General features: G+C 35.8%; 1 protein-coding gene across 5 annotated transcripts in view; it reads left to right on the forward strand.

The window, feature by feature from the left end:
• BABAM2 (BRISC and BRCA1 A complex member 2) overlaps positions 1–16637 on the forward strand; it is a 387982-nt gene that overhangs the window by 36910 nt on the left and 334435 nt on the right. The gene's annotated exons all lie outside the window — the stretch shown is intronic.

The raw sequence follows: 16637 nt of genomic DNA on the forward strand, positions 1-16637 counted from the left end.
ACAGGAACCTATATTCAATATCTTGTAGTAACCTATAATGAAAAAGAATATGAAGACAATATATGTATGACTGAAACACTATGCTGTACACCAGAAATTGACACACTATAACTGACTATTCTTCAATTAAAAAAATAAAAAGAAAAACCCAACTTTTAATTTTGAAATACATTTACTTACAGAAAAGTTACAAAACTACTACCGAAAATTAACACTGTTACATACTGATAATTATTCTGTAAGTCTTATTTAAATTTTGCCGGTTTTCCCGTTAACGTCCTTTTTTCCATTCAAGATCCAGTCTGAGGTACAATTTGCATTTGGTTGTTGTGTCTTAGTCTTCCCAACCTCTGAGAGTTCCTGTCTCTCTTTGTCTTTCATAATTCTGACACTTTTAAAAATAGCAATGGTTAGTTATTTTGTAAAATGTGGCTCAGTGTGGGTTTGTCTAGTGTTTTCCCTTTATTAGAGTGAGAAACACTTTTTTTTTTTTTTTTTTTTTTTTGCCAAGAATACTACAGAAGTGATGCTGTACCACTTTCAGTGCATCAGATCAGGGAGTAATGATGTTCCTATGTCTAGTCATTGGTATATTAACTTTGACCACTTGGTTAAGATTGTGTCTACCAGGTTTCTCTACTGTAAAGCTAACTGATTTTCCCTTTGTAATTAGTAAACATCTTGTGGAATGATGCTTTGAGACTGCAAATATTCTGTTTCTCATCATACTGTTGTCCATTAATTTCAGCATCCATTGATGGTTCTTGCCTATAGTTATTATTAATGTGGTGCTTATCTAAGAGTGATTTTTTCATTTCTGTATTCCTCCCACATTTAGTAATTTGAATTCTTCTGTAAAGATGGGGTATCCCTTCTCCCCAAATTATTTATTCAGTTATCTGCTTATGTCAGTATGAATTTTTAGGTATTTACTTCATTCTGTGGATTATAATCCAAATAGTGTCTTCATTTGTTTTGCTGCTAAGTTGTTCTAGCCTTTGTCATTGGGAGCTCTGTCATATTGGCTTTTGAGTACATCCCCATCATTTTTTTGGCATTTTCTTACTAGAAGTGTTGCATTCTTGATTCTCTTTTAGCTTTTCTTTTTTAGGCCCTTTTGCCCTTTGTCTTCTACAAATCTTGCAAATCTTTTCTGACTAAGCCGAAGGCCTGGATATAAGGTAGTAAGACAGGGAAGACTAAGTTAGTTGGACCCTTCATTGGAACAGTAGGATGCTTTTTAAAAGATCTGGTACTACCTTCAGTTTAATTGAGCAGTGGCTATGAGGTTTCTTTTTGGGGTGATGGAAGTGTTATAAAATTGATTAGTGGTGATGTTATACAACTCTGTAAATATGCCAAAAATGACTGAATTATGTACCTGTAAGGGTGAATTTTATGATTTGTGTATTTTATCTCATTAAAAAAACCCAAACCTGTGTGCCAGGGATGTTTCCTGGCCTGAGTGTATAGGACATAGAAAAAGGTCTTTCGTTTTTAGTTTATCACAAACATTCTTCTCAGAGATATTGAAGACATGACAGGGGACTGATGGCCAGAGGACTGGGGACTGGTTTATGTAAGATGATAAAAACCTGAACTTCCTACTATTTTGTCAGTATCCTCAGAGAACAGTTTGGTTCAGCAACATAAAGTCACCTCACTTCTTTTCTGTAGACTTCCTCTTTGGTGCTTCCAAATTCCTGAATGTTTAGTTGAGTGTTTAAATGCAAATAGTGGATCTGATGATCAATTTGAAATGAATCCACTAGACCTGGCCCTGTTTGAACTAGCTCTGTGAAAAATATTTGAAATGGCATATAATGATATGCAGTATTTCTGAAATTTGCTTTCTTTAGATTTAAAAAAAGGAATGAAAATACCTCTACCTACAGTAACAAAGTTGCTACACATAAAATGATGTGAAAATCGTAATTAACCTAGGACATTATTGATGCCTCTTATGTAGTACTTGTTTGAAAGATTCATGGAAGTTCTTTAGGGGCTCATTAACAGTTCTTTCTTCCATCAGCCAAAGTGTGAATTCCTCAAGTTTCTATAGCAAAACAGTGGCAGAGTTAGGGAAGAGAATTTGTGTGTATATGTGTGTGTGTATGTGTGTGTGACTTTTGGCACTCTCTTTCTTTTAGATCAGCAGCACTTAGTTATGAGGATTGGGATCCACATTTGGGATTTCTGTTAACTCAAATGGGGCATTACCTGTAGGGCACAGTATACCTGGAAGGAATAAAATGAGGAGACTGGTATTTAGAGGTCACAAGAACCAGTCTCATTACTCTATATAGCTACTTGCCCTTGAAGAGATGAGGTACCAGAGTATCTGTATCCTAGGTCTGGCTCACAGGAGGAGTAGAATAGACAGGCAAGAATCTATGCAATGTAAGTTTTTTTTTTCATAGCAATTCATCTTTATTTCTCTTATGGCAACTAAATCATTCTCCCTGATCTAAGACCATGTGTGTTTCTAAACCCCATTGCTAGGCTATTAAGGACAGGGTTCTTGTTTAATTTATTTTTGTGCCTCCTTCAGATCTACCATGATGCCTTTTGCATGTAGTGTGGTAAGTAAGGGTTGAATGAATGAATGAATTAGGCGTTTTCCCAGAGAAGGTGCTTGGTTTGGGGATTAACATGGTATGGTCTTATGACTTGGAACATGTTTATTGGTCTGATAGTTTGTTACTGAAATTCTGTTATACATGATTCTTTTAAATGACATTCCCTGACAAATGAATTGACATTTTTGAAATTACAGTCAAGTGTGTTAATAGTGCTGGGTTTACTTTTCTAGGTGGAATATTGAGACCTGGAGGGGCCGAATTTTTAATTTTAGAGAATTAGTCCATGAGCCTGCTGAATGCTTATTAACTCTCTGCTCTATGTTAACTTGGTCACAAGCAGGTGCTATTTGTAAGATGCCATCTTTTGTCTTTTTCAGTGATTTACTAATCTTGAAGGTGTCTCAGTGTTCAGCATTCTGGAGCGATGCCTGAGAGGAAAGCAGAGAGGGCTCACTGCGACCTGTGGCATCTCAGCCTTAGTGTTTCTTTTCAGCACATCATCACAGTGACTCAGCCTTACTGGCACATGGCTGTGCTTGGGGCATCTGCTGTGACATCTCATCCACCCACAACTACCTGTTGCGTTTTTTGGTCCATGTTCTGAATTTCAATACTTAGTTAAAAATAGATACTCAGTGTGCTTGATTACCAAATCGAACAGTTTTAAAAAATAAGCTTTGCAGACTGATCTCAGTTTGGCTGCATTGGTCTCTAGCTGGCAGGCTGAACCTTTCTTTGTTAGCCTTATGCCTGGAAGGAAGCTGCTGCCCTGGGAGGCAATAGTTTAATTTTGAAGATGGGCGACTTTTAACTTTGTAGTGTCTAGTTGTTCAATTGGTTTTTCCATTTCACTTGCTTTTCCATGTTCTTCTGTGATCTTTTTCCTTTTTTCCTGTGCATATCTCTTTCCTTTATTCATTATATAATAAATGTATCTCCAAACAATGTATAGCATTATTTTGTATGTTTAAAAGTGTATATAGGTTTATGCTATATATATTCTTCTGCAACTTGCTTGTTTTGCTTAGCATTAAGTTCCTGAAATCTATTTATAATAACACTTAACAGTTCTAGTTCTTTCATTTGCTTTGCTGTAGCATATTCCATTGTCTGAATATGCCTGTGGTTTTTAATTCACTCTCATGCTGACTGACTGTTATGTTGTTTTAAATTTCTTTTGACAAAGAATGCCATACTGAATATTCTTCTACCTTCACTCTATATCTAAGAATATTTTCTGGGGCAGTCTTTTGAATTGGTTGTGTTTACCTATTTTTGGTTGTAAAATCAGTTGAATGAGTCACCTCAAGATTTAAAAAATGAATGAGAAGAGAATGGAACTATCAGAATGTGTCACACAGAGGAAGACTAAGCACTGCTTTGTGAATTTTCCTTTCAATTGAATAAGTGTGTGTGCACCGGGTCACAATGTAACATAGGTGTGTGATGATCAAAAAGTTTGAAAGCTACTCCTTTAGAGTATATTCCTAGAATAGAATTGCTAACTCTTAGGGTGTATGGTGTTCCATTTTATTAGATACTGCCAGGTTGTATCAGTATCCTTCCACCAGAAATGGATGGGAGTTCTCATTATTCTGTAGCCTCAACAATACTCTGTGTTGTCAGACAAATTTTTGCGAAGCTGATGGGTGTGAAATGATATCTCATTATGGTTTTAATTTGTATTTGCCTGATTACTAGCGTAGTGAAGAATTTTTTCATATCCCTATTGTGAATTCAGATTCCTTCTTTTGGGAATGACCTTTGCCCATGTTTGAAGTAGATTGTTTGTATGTTTTAAATCGATGTTAAAATATTCTTTACATGTTTTTGATATTAGTCTTTTGGCAGTTACTTATATTACAAATATCTGCATTTAGTCTGTGGCTTATATTTTTAATTTGATGCTACTGATGTCCAGAAGTTTTAATTTAATTAAGTCAAATTCATCAATATTTTCCTTTTTAGATTTGTACCTCTGTGTGTGTGTGTGTGTGTGTGTGTGTGTGTGTGTGTGTGTGTGTATGTGTATTTTTAAGAGAGAAGAGGGAGCACTTCAAGAAATTCTGTCCTATCCAAAAGTCATACATCTTTCTCTAAGAATTTTTAAGTTTCCTTTTTCAGCCTTTAAATAGAAATTTTTTTTTCTATAAAATATGTTGTAAGATAGGAATTTAGCTTTTTTTTCCCAATGGATACTTGGTTGTCTCAGCATCATTTATTTGAAAGGTCATCCTTGGCCTGTGGCTCTGCAATGCTACCTCTTTTATTATAACAAGTTTCCATCACACATGAATCTGTTTCTAGGCTTTCTGTCCTGATCTGTTGGCCTCATTGTCCTTGTGCCAGTGCCCACTGTATTAACCATTACAACTTTATAGTGTGTCCTGGTAGCTGGAAGGAAAAATTCTCCTCATCCATCTTGTTCTAATTCTTAAAACTTGTCTTGCTTAACCATATATCCTAAATATTTTTTGATAACCTCATTTAAATAGTTGCATACTGTTCTATTAGGATATACCATAATTCAGTTAACAAAACCCCCTCATTTTAACTCAATGAGAAACGGAAATGAAGGGAAACTGACCTGGTAAGGGCTAATTGAGAATTGGTGGTCAGGAAAGCTCTCTCTGAGTCATGAAAGATGAGAATAATTCAATGTGAAGAGCTGGGGAATTTGGTGTAAAGAGACTATCATGTGCAGAGGCAGGAGAAAATTCACATGCTTCAGGATCTGCAAGGCCACTGTGGTTGGAATATAGTCAGAGAGTATGAGAGGGAAATAAGATAAGATTCTAAAGCTAGTCAGGAGCCAGATTTTACAGAGCCTGGTGGGCCATATTTGGAAACCTGGGTTTCATTCTGGATTGAATGAGAAGCTATTAAAGGATTTTAAGCAGAGTAACATGATCTTATTTGTATTTTAAAAAATCACCAGTTGATATTTGGAAAATGACTTGTGCAGAAAAAGGTAGACTAGTTAGCTGTCTGTTCCAGTAGACCAGGTGAGAGATGATAGAGTCATCTGGTGGTGGTAATGGAGATGGAAAGAAGTGAGCAGATTATGAGTTTATTTAGAAGGTAAAATCATGAGTGTGTTTACTTTGGGGTTTGAGAGAGAATCAAGAATGACTTTCTCTTTCTTAGCTTGAGTGAGTGGGTAGATAGGCGGTCAAGCCATCTGCTGAGACAGGGAAGACTGGTGGAAGACCTGCTTTAATCTGGATTGATTGTTGTCTAGATCTGCCGGCAGCTACCATTGTATCATTGTATCTTTCCCTTTGCCTCTTTCCTGTGTGGAATCTCGTATCTTACTTCTTGTTTTATCCTCTAGCTTTGTTGGAGCTTACACTCCAATAGCAATTGTAAGAATGGGAGAAGAGGAGGACAATTTTTGAGTTCCTGAAAGTCTGAAAATGCTGTTATTCTGCTTTTAAACTTAATTGATAATTTGGGCCAGTACAGAAGTATAGGTTGCACATATCTTCCTTTTGAATTTTGGAGGCCTTGATCTGTAATCTTGGGGACCCTCAACACATACTGTTGTGGTTTCATGGATGCAGTATCTTCTCTTCTCTCTAGGGATGTTAACTATAGTTTTTTTTTTTTTTTAAGTTGAGGTAAAATTGGCTAAATGTTTACAAACCATTTCTTCTATACCTTGTGCTATCTCTGTTTTGCTCTCAATCTTTCATGTTGGTGGCTTTTCTCAACTTGACGATTCTTGGCTCTCCATGTCTATTTTTTTTTTTTAACATTTTTTATTGATTTATAATCATTTTACAATGTTGTGTCAAATTCCAGTGTTCAGCACGATTTTTCAGTTATTCATGGACATATACACACTCATTGTCACATTTTTTTCTCTGTGAGTTATCATAACATTTTGTGTATATTTCCCTGTGCTATACAGTGTAGTCTATTCTACAATTTTGAAATCCCAGTCTATCCCTTCCCACCCTCCACCCCCCTGGTAACCACAAGTCTGTATTCTCTGTCTGTGAGTCTATTTCTGTCCTTTATTTACGCTTTGTTTTTGTTTGTTTGTTTGTTTTTGTTTTTGTTTTTTAGATTCCACATATGAGTGATCTCATATGGTATTTTTCTTTCTCTTTCTGGCTTACTTCACTTAGAATGACATTCTCCAGGAGCATCCATGTTGCTGCAAATGGCATTATGTTGTTGGTTTTTATGGCTGAGTAGTATTGCATTGTATAAATATACCACATCTTCTTTATCCAGTCACCTGTTGATGGACATTTAGGCTGTTTCCATGTTTTGGCTATTGTAAATAGTGCTGCTATGAACATTGGGGTGCAGGTGTCATCCTGAAGTAGATTTCCTTTCTCCATGTCTATTAAAGAGTGAGGCTCTAAAATGTGAATTTGAAACTCTTTTTGCATTGGCGGGCTTTTCAACTACTGAGCCTCACATAGTGTGATTGTGATTTAAATTTATCTCATATATATTTGATCTTCATCTGCCATTCCAGACTCACAGCTCGAAAAATGCTTGGAATTTCCTAAGTGATAAGAGCATTGAGGTAATGTTTGTTTTTTTGTCCTCAGTTCCTGAAAATGCTTCAGGGAAGGTAAATTTTGGTCTCCACCCAAGGATGGGAACTGATTGCCAGGAGAACAAACCATATGTTTAGAGGGTTAGAACTTTCAGTCCCATCCCTTGACCTCCAGGAAGGGAAGAGGTGCTGAAGGTTGAATCAGTCACTAAAATGGGCCAGTGATTTAATCAACCATGCCTATCTAATGAAGCTTCCATAAAAACCCAAAATGTCTGACTGTTGATTCATATCCTTTAATGTCCTTTTATAATGAATCATTGGTCTAGTGAGTAAATGTGTTTTCCTGAGTTCTATGAGCCATCCTTGCAAATTAATCGAACCTGAAGAGAGGGTTGGGGGAACCTCTGATTTATAGCCAATGGTTAGAATTATAGGTAACAACCTGGGCTAGGGACTGGCGTCTGACATGGAGGGTGGTCTTGTGGGACTGATCTCTTTACCCTTGGAATCTGATTCTGTCTCTGGGTAGATAGTGTCAGAACTGAGCTGAATTGTCAGAGACCCTACTGGTGTCTGAGAATTGCATGTTGTGTGGGGAAGCCTCCACACACACATATTGGAATTGGGTCCAGGAACCCTTTTGCAGGCAGGGAAAAAAACCTGGCCTTTTTATTAGGTGATTGTCAGATTCATTAGCTGGATATCTTCTTTCTGGGACTGTAAAAAGTAAAAGTGCCTGTTTGGATGCAATTATTCCTGTGTGTCAGCAAAATTCCAATTATTGGGCCAAAGAGTATATAAATTTTAAGACTTTTGATGTATTTAATATATTGATTCATGCTATTTATATGTAAGGATATATAAATATATACATACTTCCTCCAGAAATGTATTATCAATTTATACTCCCACTAGTAGTATGTGAGGATGCTAGTTCCTCTAGTTTTGATAATATCAGTATTATAAATTTTGTAAGATTACTTGCTAATTTATTAGATGGAGGCGATATTTAATTGCTTTTTTATTTTGCTGTATTTATTGATGTGTGTGTGTGTGTGTGTGTGTGAAAATTACCAATTCATGACATTTGTCTTTTTCTGGTGGGTTATTTGTCTTTTTCTTATTGATTTGTAAACTTTTTATATGTTCTGAAGATTAACCTTTTGTCATAGATATTACAAATTTTTCCCCCACATTTTCAATACTGTTCAGTTAAATTAATTAATTTATTCAATATACAGAATATCTTCAATATTACTCATTTTTGAGGCAGTAATAAATGTACAGTGTATAAAAAAAGAAAAGATACAAAAAGGGTATAAACAGAAAATGTCTCCTTCCTATTCCTTTCCCCTAATTTTCTTCTCTGGAGGAAACAGAGGCAGAGAGTTGAGGAAGCCTGCCTTCCAGGGCCGGCTAAGATGGTGTGCAGGCTAGATTAGGGAGCTCTGTTGGCGGGTGGCGAGCTAGTGTGGGCAGTGGGTGAGTGGGGTTGTGGATATTACGGGGCAGAATTTTGGCTAGGGTTCAGGGTTCTTACCTAGGTACCAAATCATCTAGAAACCCACTAAACAGTGCATGGTATTGATATCTTGAGTGCTGTTACCATGTTCATCTTCCAGGAATTACTCCTTGAGCTTTTTTAACCATTAGAAACACAAGTTCTTCACACTCCTCATGCCCCAGCCCATACTCTTTTCTTCTCTTAGATCTTTGTCTTGGGTAGCTGCCTGTCCATTCTTTTTTTGATTATAATAGCATAACACAGTAATGTAAATAATGTTAATTAAACACTTAATATGTCTTTTAATGTTTCAAAAAACTGTCACTTGTTTTATATTTTGTACTTAGGATTTTGAGGGAAAAAGTCGAAGTGGTGATATTGGCTTTGACCCAGTGTACTCTGAAATCACTGGCCTTGGGAACTTTTGCTAGGATTCCAGTCTTCCCACAGCGTCTGGGATGGCACGTGCTAGGATAGATCTGAATCTGGAGTTTTAGATAATTGTCAGTCTTGGGCTTTTCCTGCCCTGCAATGACTTCATTTCAGGGTGGCTTCATTTGGTCTGGAAGTTGGGGTAGGAGAAGTGAAGGGAAGTAGCCAGTCTAGTGTGTAAAGGAAAGAGGGTAGAAGATTGATTTAGTTTATTCCTAGCTCCACTTTGCATTGTTTAAGAGAACCAAAAAGATCACTCCTACTGTTATCTTTTGTCCTTTCTATTCTGTGCAATTTAAGGGTGGTATTATTTAACTAGTTTTTGTTTAATTAGAATGACAATTTTGCAAAATTCTTTAAGATTGAAGTGAGGGTTTTGTAATACATTTAATAGGGACATAAATTTGTTTTAGGTCCAAATTCACTATTCCTATGCCATCACTTAACATGTTAAAGGACTCCTTATGCCCATGTAGAACAGCCGCCTTGTTAGTTTCCATGTTGCTTGAGTAATCTTGTTCTTTGGTGCCATGGTCTTGAAAAATAATTTCGTAATTTCCCTTTTCAGGGCCACATTTCCTAAGTAATTTGATTATCTTTCTCATGGCATGTTATGAAAGTTGTTTTTCCCATTGACCTTGCTTCTCTTGACTTTTTGAAGAATGTATCCTTTTTGTTTTCTGAAAAAGTTTTTATCTCAACCTTTGTTCTTGTCAACTTATTGATAAGAGATCTTGAATCAAGTGGGAGTTTTGGGAAACATTTTCATGTTCCACTGTTAAGTAGGTATAATGCCCTCAGAACAATTGTTGTTTTTTAATTTTTAATTTTTTATCTATAGACTTCTAGGACTTTTTCAGTTAAAAAACAATGACAATTTTTGTGATTCAATAAAGTATTAACATGTAGGTTCAATTTGGGGCTTAGCACATACATTTTTTTTTAAATGTGGTAAAATACACACAACATAAATTTACCATTTTCACTGTTTTTAAGTGCACAATTGGGTGGCATTAAGTATAATCCCAGTGTTGTGTAGCCATCAGCGCCATCCATCTTCGGAACTTGGTTAAACTTGCAAAACTGACACTCCGTGCCCATTAAACAATACCTTCCCATTGCTCCCTTCCCCTAGCCCTTGGCAATCACCATTTTATTTTTTTGTCTATGAATTTGACAACTTTAGGTACCTCATATAGGTGGAATTATGGAGAATTTGTCCTTCTGTAACTGACTGTTTTTTACAGAGCATAATGTCTTCAAGGTTTGCCCATGTTGTAGCATGTGTCAAACTTTTTTTCCTTTTTAAGGCTGAATAATATTCAATTGCATGTATATGCCACATTTTGTTTATTCATTCATCCATCGATGGACGCTTAGGTTGCTTCCACCTTTTGGCCATTGTGAATAATGCTGCTATAAACACTGGTATGCAAACATTTGTTTGAGTCCCTGTTTTCAATTCTTTTAGGAATATACCCTAAAGTGGAATTACTGGATGATATGGTAATTTTGTGTTTAATTTTTTGAGGTATCTCCATACTGTTTTCCATGGTGGCTGTCCCATTTTACATTGCCACCAGCAATGCACAAGGGATCTAATTTTTCCACATCCTCACCAACACTTGTTGGTTTCTATTTTTTTTTTAAATAGTCATCCTAATGAGTATGAAGTGATATCTCATTGTGGTTTTGATTTGTGTTTCCCTAAAGATGTGGAGCATCTTGTCATGTGCTTATTGGCCATTTGTGTAACTTATTTGGAGAAATGTCTCTTCAAGTCCTTTGCCTATTTAAAATTTGTTGTTGATGTTGTTGAGTTATAGGGGTTCTTTTTATATTCTGGGTATCAAATCCCTTATCAGATACATGGTTTGCAAATATCTTCTCCCATTCCATGGGTTTTTTTACTCTGTTGGCAGTATCTTTTGATGCACAAAATTTTTACTTTTGATGAAGTCCAGCTTATCTATTTTTTCTTTTGTTGCCTGTCCTTTTGGTGTCATTTCTAAGAAATTATTGCCAAATCCAATAAAGCTTTCCCCTTATATTTTCTTCTAAGAACTGTATCCTTTTAGCTCTTATGGTTAGGTCTTTGATCCATTCTGAATTTGTAATTAAAATTTTTTGTGTATAGTGTAAGATAAAGGTCCAGTTTCTTCTTTTCTTTTCTTTTCTTTTCTTTCTTTTCTTTTCTTTTCTTTTCTTTTCTTTTCTTTTCTTTTCTTTCTTTCTTTCTTTCTTTCTTTCTTTCTTTCTTTCTTTCTTTCTTTCTTTCTTTCTTTCTTTCTTTCTTTCTTTCTTTCTTTCTTTCTTTTTCTTTCTTCTTTCTTCCTTTCTTTCCTTTCTTTCTTTCTTTTCTTTCTTCTTTTTGCATGTGGGGATTCAGTTTTCTTAATACTATTTGTTGAAAAGATAGTCTTTTCCCCATTAAATGGTTTTGATACCCTTGTTGAAAATCATTTGACTGGATATATGAGGGCTTATTTCTGGGCTCTCTATTCCATTGACTTGGTCTGTATGTCTGTCTTTATGCCAGTACCACCACACTCTTGAATACCGTAGCTTTGTTTAAGTTTTGAAATCAGAAAGTGTTACACCTCCAACTTTGTTCTTCTTTTTCAAGATTGTACTGGGTATTAGGGATTCTTTGAGCTTCTATTTGAATTTTAGGATGGCTTTTTCTATTTCTGCAAAAAAAATGTCATTGAGATTCTGGTAGAGATTGCATTGACTCTGTAGATTACTTTGGGTAGTATCAACATTTTAACTATATTAAGTTTTCAGTGACCACAGAATATCTTTTCATTTATCTATGTCTTCTTTAATCTCTTTCAGCAATGTTTTGTAGTTTTGGGTGTCCAAGTCTTTTGCCTCCTTGTTTAAGTTTATTCCTAAGTATTTTATTCTTTTTGATACTATTGTAAATGGGATTGTTTTTATAATTTCCTTTCCGGAATGTTTATTGTTAGTATATTGAAATGCAACTGAATTTTGTGGGTTAATTTTGTATTCTGCAACTTTGTTGAATTTGTTTATTAGTCTTAACAGTTTTTTTTCTGGTGGAATCTTTAGGGTTTTCCACATGTAAGATCATGTCATCTGCAAAGAGAGAATTTTACTTCTACTTTTTCCATGTGGATGCCTTTTATTCTCTTTCTTGCCTAACTGCTCTAGTTGGGACTTCTAGTACTATTTTGAGTGGAAGTGGTGATAGCAGGCATCCTTGTCTTGTTCCTGACCTTAGAGAAAAGGCTATCAACCTTTCACCGTTGGTTTTTATTTTCCCTTCAATTTATTTTTCAGTAAATCTAATATGTTTATTTTAAGTTAAAAATAAGACATAGATCATGTGACTCATTCAGGATTGTTGAATGGCTTCCCTTTGCTCTTAGAATAAAACCCTCAGGTGGTAGAGCCTGTGCTTTGCATGCATGAGGTCCTGTTTCAATCCCCAGTACCTCCATTAAATCAATCAATCAACCAACCAATCAGTCAGTCAGTCCACCCCCCCTATCCAAAAAAGAATAAAATCCCCAAATGTGTACTGACTTACTGTGTGATTGGGTGCGTCTCCCCATTCAGCCTCATCTTATGTTGTTTTCCCCATGGACTGACTTTCTCTCTGATCCCAGAAGGCCCCAAGGCCTTTTCCATCTTGGGGTTGTTGCTCACTGTCTTCCTTTTCCTGGGTCATTCTTTCCTCTCCTGTTTTGAATTGTCTGATTTTTACAATGCTTCAGATTTGGCTTGAATGTAGCTTTTCAGCATTTCAGAGGGCTCTCCTAGCCCCCATCAAAATTAGTTCTCCTGGCTGTGTTCTCTTGTATCATCTTCTTTTAGCACTCACTCCCATTTGAAATTATGTTCACAGCTGATTATTTATTTAATGCTGTGTCTTACACCAGATTTTTAGCTCCGTGAGGGCAGACACTGTGCCTATTTTGTTTAGCATCTTTGTATGTGGCACAGAGGAGGCACTCAGTAAATACTTGTTGAAGCTCTAAGAAACCATGCTCTGAATGGAGTGATCACAGTGGCCCAGCACTGGGAAGGGCACGTCACTTAGAAGTGTTGTCTGTACTGCCAAAGTGCCAAGCTGGAGGGGTATTGATCAGGACTAAATGGCAATCTGCAGAATAACAGGTATTGTATGATTGTGTTTATGTGCAGAAGTCTTCTATATGTATAAACCTATGTATATCTAAATGTACAGGGAAAGATTTGGAAGGATATTTAGCAAACTCAATTCAGTGATTGACCTGGAAGAGGGAAGGAGTATGAACAGTGAAGGGATACTTGGTACTTTCATTTCCATATTATTAGAATTTCTTTTTACAGTGAGAGATTTTTATTTGTATAATTTATTATACAAAAAAGGTGAATTTGGCTTAAAAGCAGTTTCTGCTGTAGGAGCCCAGTGGGATGTGACAGCAGCAGGGGACATTTGTATTAGTATTAGCAGAAAAGACAAACGTTGGGATAGAAGTCATAAGAAATGGACTTAAGGAAGAATGAAATTCAAAGGAAAGCATCTTTGTCACTTCTTTGTGCTCTTCCTGGTATAGGTTTATCATCAGGACTTCGTGTGAGTATATCATTTATATTGTAGGAATGACAGAACTTTCAGTAGCATTCCTGGAAAGAACATAAAGTTGATTTTACTGTGAATCAGATAGTGGATACTGACCATGGCTAACAGTGAATTCTGAGCTCTAAACAAACAATATCTTTCTATCCTCCTGCCTATCTATTTATCTGTCTGCCTATTTATCCTACAAACAAATAAGCAGTAAATGAATTTAGCATTTTTGAATAGTATAAAGCTCTTTTTTTTCATTGGCTGTCTTGGCCATCAGTAAATCTGTGAGGAATGTTTTTCTAATCATCCCTTAAAAAAATTTTTTTTTAGATGTTATGTGAGGACATAAGTCTTGGGGAGGTTAAGCAGCTCATCCAAGGTTACTTAGTTGGTAAGTGGTGGAGGACAGGAGTGGAGCCCAGATCATCTCTATCAGCTGTTATTTATTTATTGATTTTTCAGGAAAGCATTGGCCAGAAAAAGAAAGGAATCACTTGTCAATACAGTATACTGTGGAACAGGTGTTTCGGCCATCTACACTTGTGAAATATCTTTAGATAAGAATGCTAAGAAAACCCATCTACTGTATAGAATTCAGATAGAAATCTGCTAGTCAATTGAGACTAAAACTTAAACATTAGGAAGAAGTCAGAGTTAGAAGTCATTCAGAAAAAGTAGCTGTTTAAAATAGCAATATTTTCCAGGCAATAAGTTACTACAAGTAGGCTAGCTCTCAGTGTAGCGGATAATTTGACAAGAGTTTGTAGGTGTCCACAAATTAAAGAATATGGGGAGGGAATACGATTTCCTAGTTGGAATTGTGGCAGAAATCAAACATATGCAGTTATTTCAGTAAGTCTGTCACTGATTCATTCCTTGACCTAAATTCTCAGACTCTTTCATGTCTTTTTGCTTTTTTCCGTTATTCAAGTTACTGAACAGTTAGAAGTTTAATTGATATTGCAAATCTTAATTAAAAGTATATAACTATTGGCATTGCAGAATAATTTCTTATAGCCCTGTGTATTTAATTTTTCCTAAGAATAGTATTGATCATATTTTTGTGTAATAAAAATGTCTTTAGGAGTTGTGTGTTATTGTCATGTTTTTATAAATGTAGACATTCCCCCTTATCCATGGGGGATATGTTCCAAGACCCCAGTGATGCCTGTAACCACACATAGTACCGAACTCTATGTATACTATGTTTTTTCTCTACATACATACTTATGATAAAATTTAATTTATAAATTAGGCACAGTAAGAGATTAACAACAACAATAATAAAATAGAGCAATTATAACAGTAAGCTGTAGTTAAAGTTATCCGACTGTGGTCTCTCTCTCTCAAAACATCTTGTACTGTGAAGACCTTTTTTCTTCTTAAGATGATGTAAGATGATAAAATGCTTATATGAGTAGATGAAATGAGGTGAATGATGTAGGACTTGTGACTTAGCGTTAGGCTACCAATGACCTGACTGTCTGTTGGAAGGAGGACCATCTGCTTCAGGTGATCCTGGGTTATTGAGCTGTGACGATGTCAGTGGTTGGATGTCAGGAGCAGACTATGTCAGTGGTTCGGGATTCCTGATGGAATGACCTGAGATTTCATACTGCTACTCAGAAAGGGCAGTATTTATTTTATTTTACTTCTGGAGTTTTCCATTTAATATTTTCTGTCTTCATTTGACTATTGGTAACTGAAACCTTGGAAAACAAACTGCATCTAAGGGGGCCTAGTATATATTTATTATATCCATTTTTGTACATGTATATGTGAGAAATAAAAGAATCTGCAAGTCAGAAAAGTGATCTGGGGACCAAAATAGTTCAAATGGAGAATTGAGAGTCCGGGTAGAATTGGCAGAATTTCGAGATATCAAGTCTTTAATCATGATTTCAGGATGCAGCCGGCCACTGCTTTAGGTGTGGAGGCCTAGAGCTATACTATCTTTAGACTTTCTAGAAAATTATGACTCACTGCCACAGATTATGGCAGCAATCATATTGTAAGATTGACCCCTCCAAATTGGATCATCAAATTAGTATCTTCTTAAAAGGAATGAATCCAAGAATATGTTGGAGCTACAGCTGGATGCAAATGAAGTCGTGTTATAAATTCTAAGCAGTCAGATAGATAATCTGATGATAAATTTTAAGCAGTGAGCTATATTGATAATACTGTCAACTTAGCAGGGATATCAAAAGAACACTTGGAAAGGGATAAATTAATAATGCTTGTTACTGTAGTGAGGAAACCAAGGTGAATAGGGAGTTTGGGAGACATCAAAGAAAAGCAGTTCATCTTCATAGCCAAAGACCTTCAGCATCTAAAAGGTCTTTAGAGAAATGTTTTCTCAAACTGTTTGGTGAAGGACTAGAGTTTTTAAAAACTTTCAATCTGTCTCCAACTGATACTTTAATAAAATATAATTAAAAAATTACTAGAAAAATGAAATTAAAAGATAGGAAATACAAGGCCTGGCTTTTTTATATTAGATTTATCAGATTTGAAACTACTTATAAATTGCTATGAAAGTTTCTAAATTCTTAGTCTCAATATCTGCGCTTGTCTCATCATGGATTAGTAACAGTTTATTGTCTGGTACTGGTCCAGGGGCCCCATTTTGAGTTATCACTATTCAGAGGGTTTCTGCATTCTAATAGTCCAGGGGTTGGCCTTTTTAGAATTCCCTATCAGGGATGTGACAATACAGTAGTACATTAGTGGTGAGTAATTCCTAGCTACACCTTGGATAATCTGAGGTTTTTTTTTTTTTTTTTTTTTTTAACAAATACTGTAGAACAAATGGGGTATAGGGTTATAGTAATGAACGCTTCTCAAAATTACCAAAGTTTTCAGTTAGTTGGGTCAGCAAAAACTCAGCATCATTACTTTGTTTATGTGTTCTGCATAGTTACAAAAGAAACATGACTTTTGATTAAGGAGAGAATGTTTACAATATAGTCTTTTTTGGGGGGAATTTTTCCCCTTTATTCCTGCACATTTAAGTGC

This window comes from Camelus bactrianus, chromosome 15 (assembly GCF_048773025.1).
Source record: "Camelus bactrianus isolate YW-2024 breed Bactrian camel chromosome 15, ASM4877302v1, whole genome shotgun sequence".
In the NCBI taxonomy this organism is placed as follows: Eukaryota; Metazoa; Chordata; class Mammalia; order Artiodactyla; family Camelidae; genus Camelus; species Camelus bactrianus.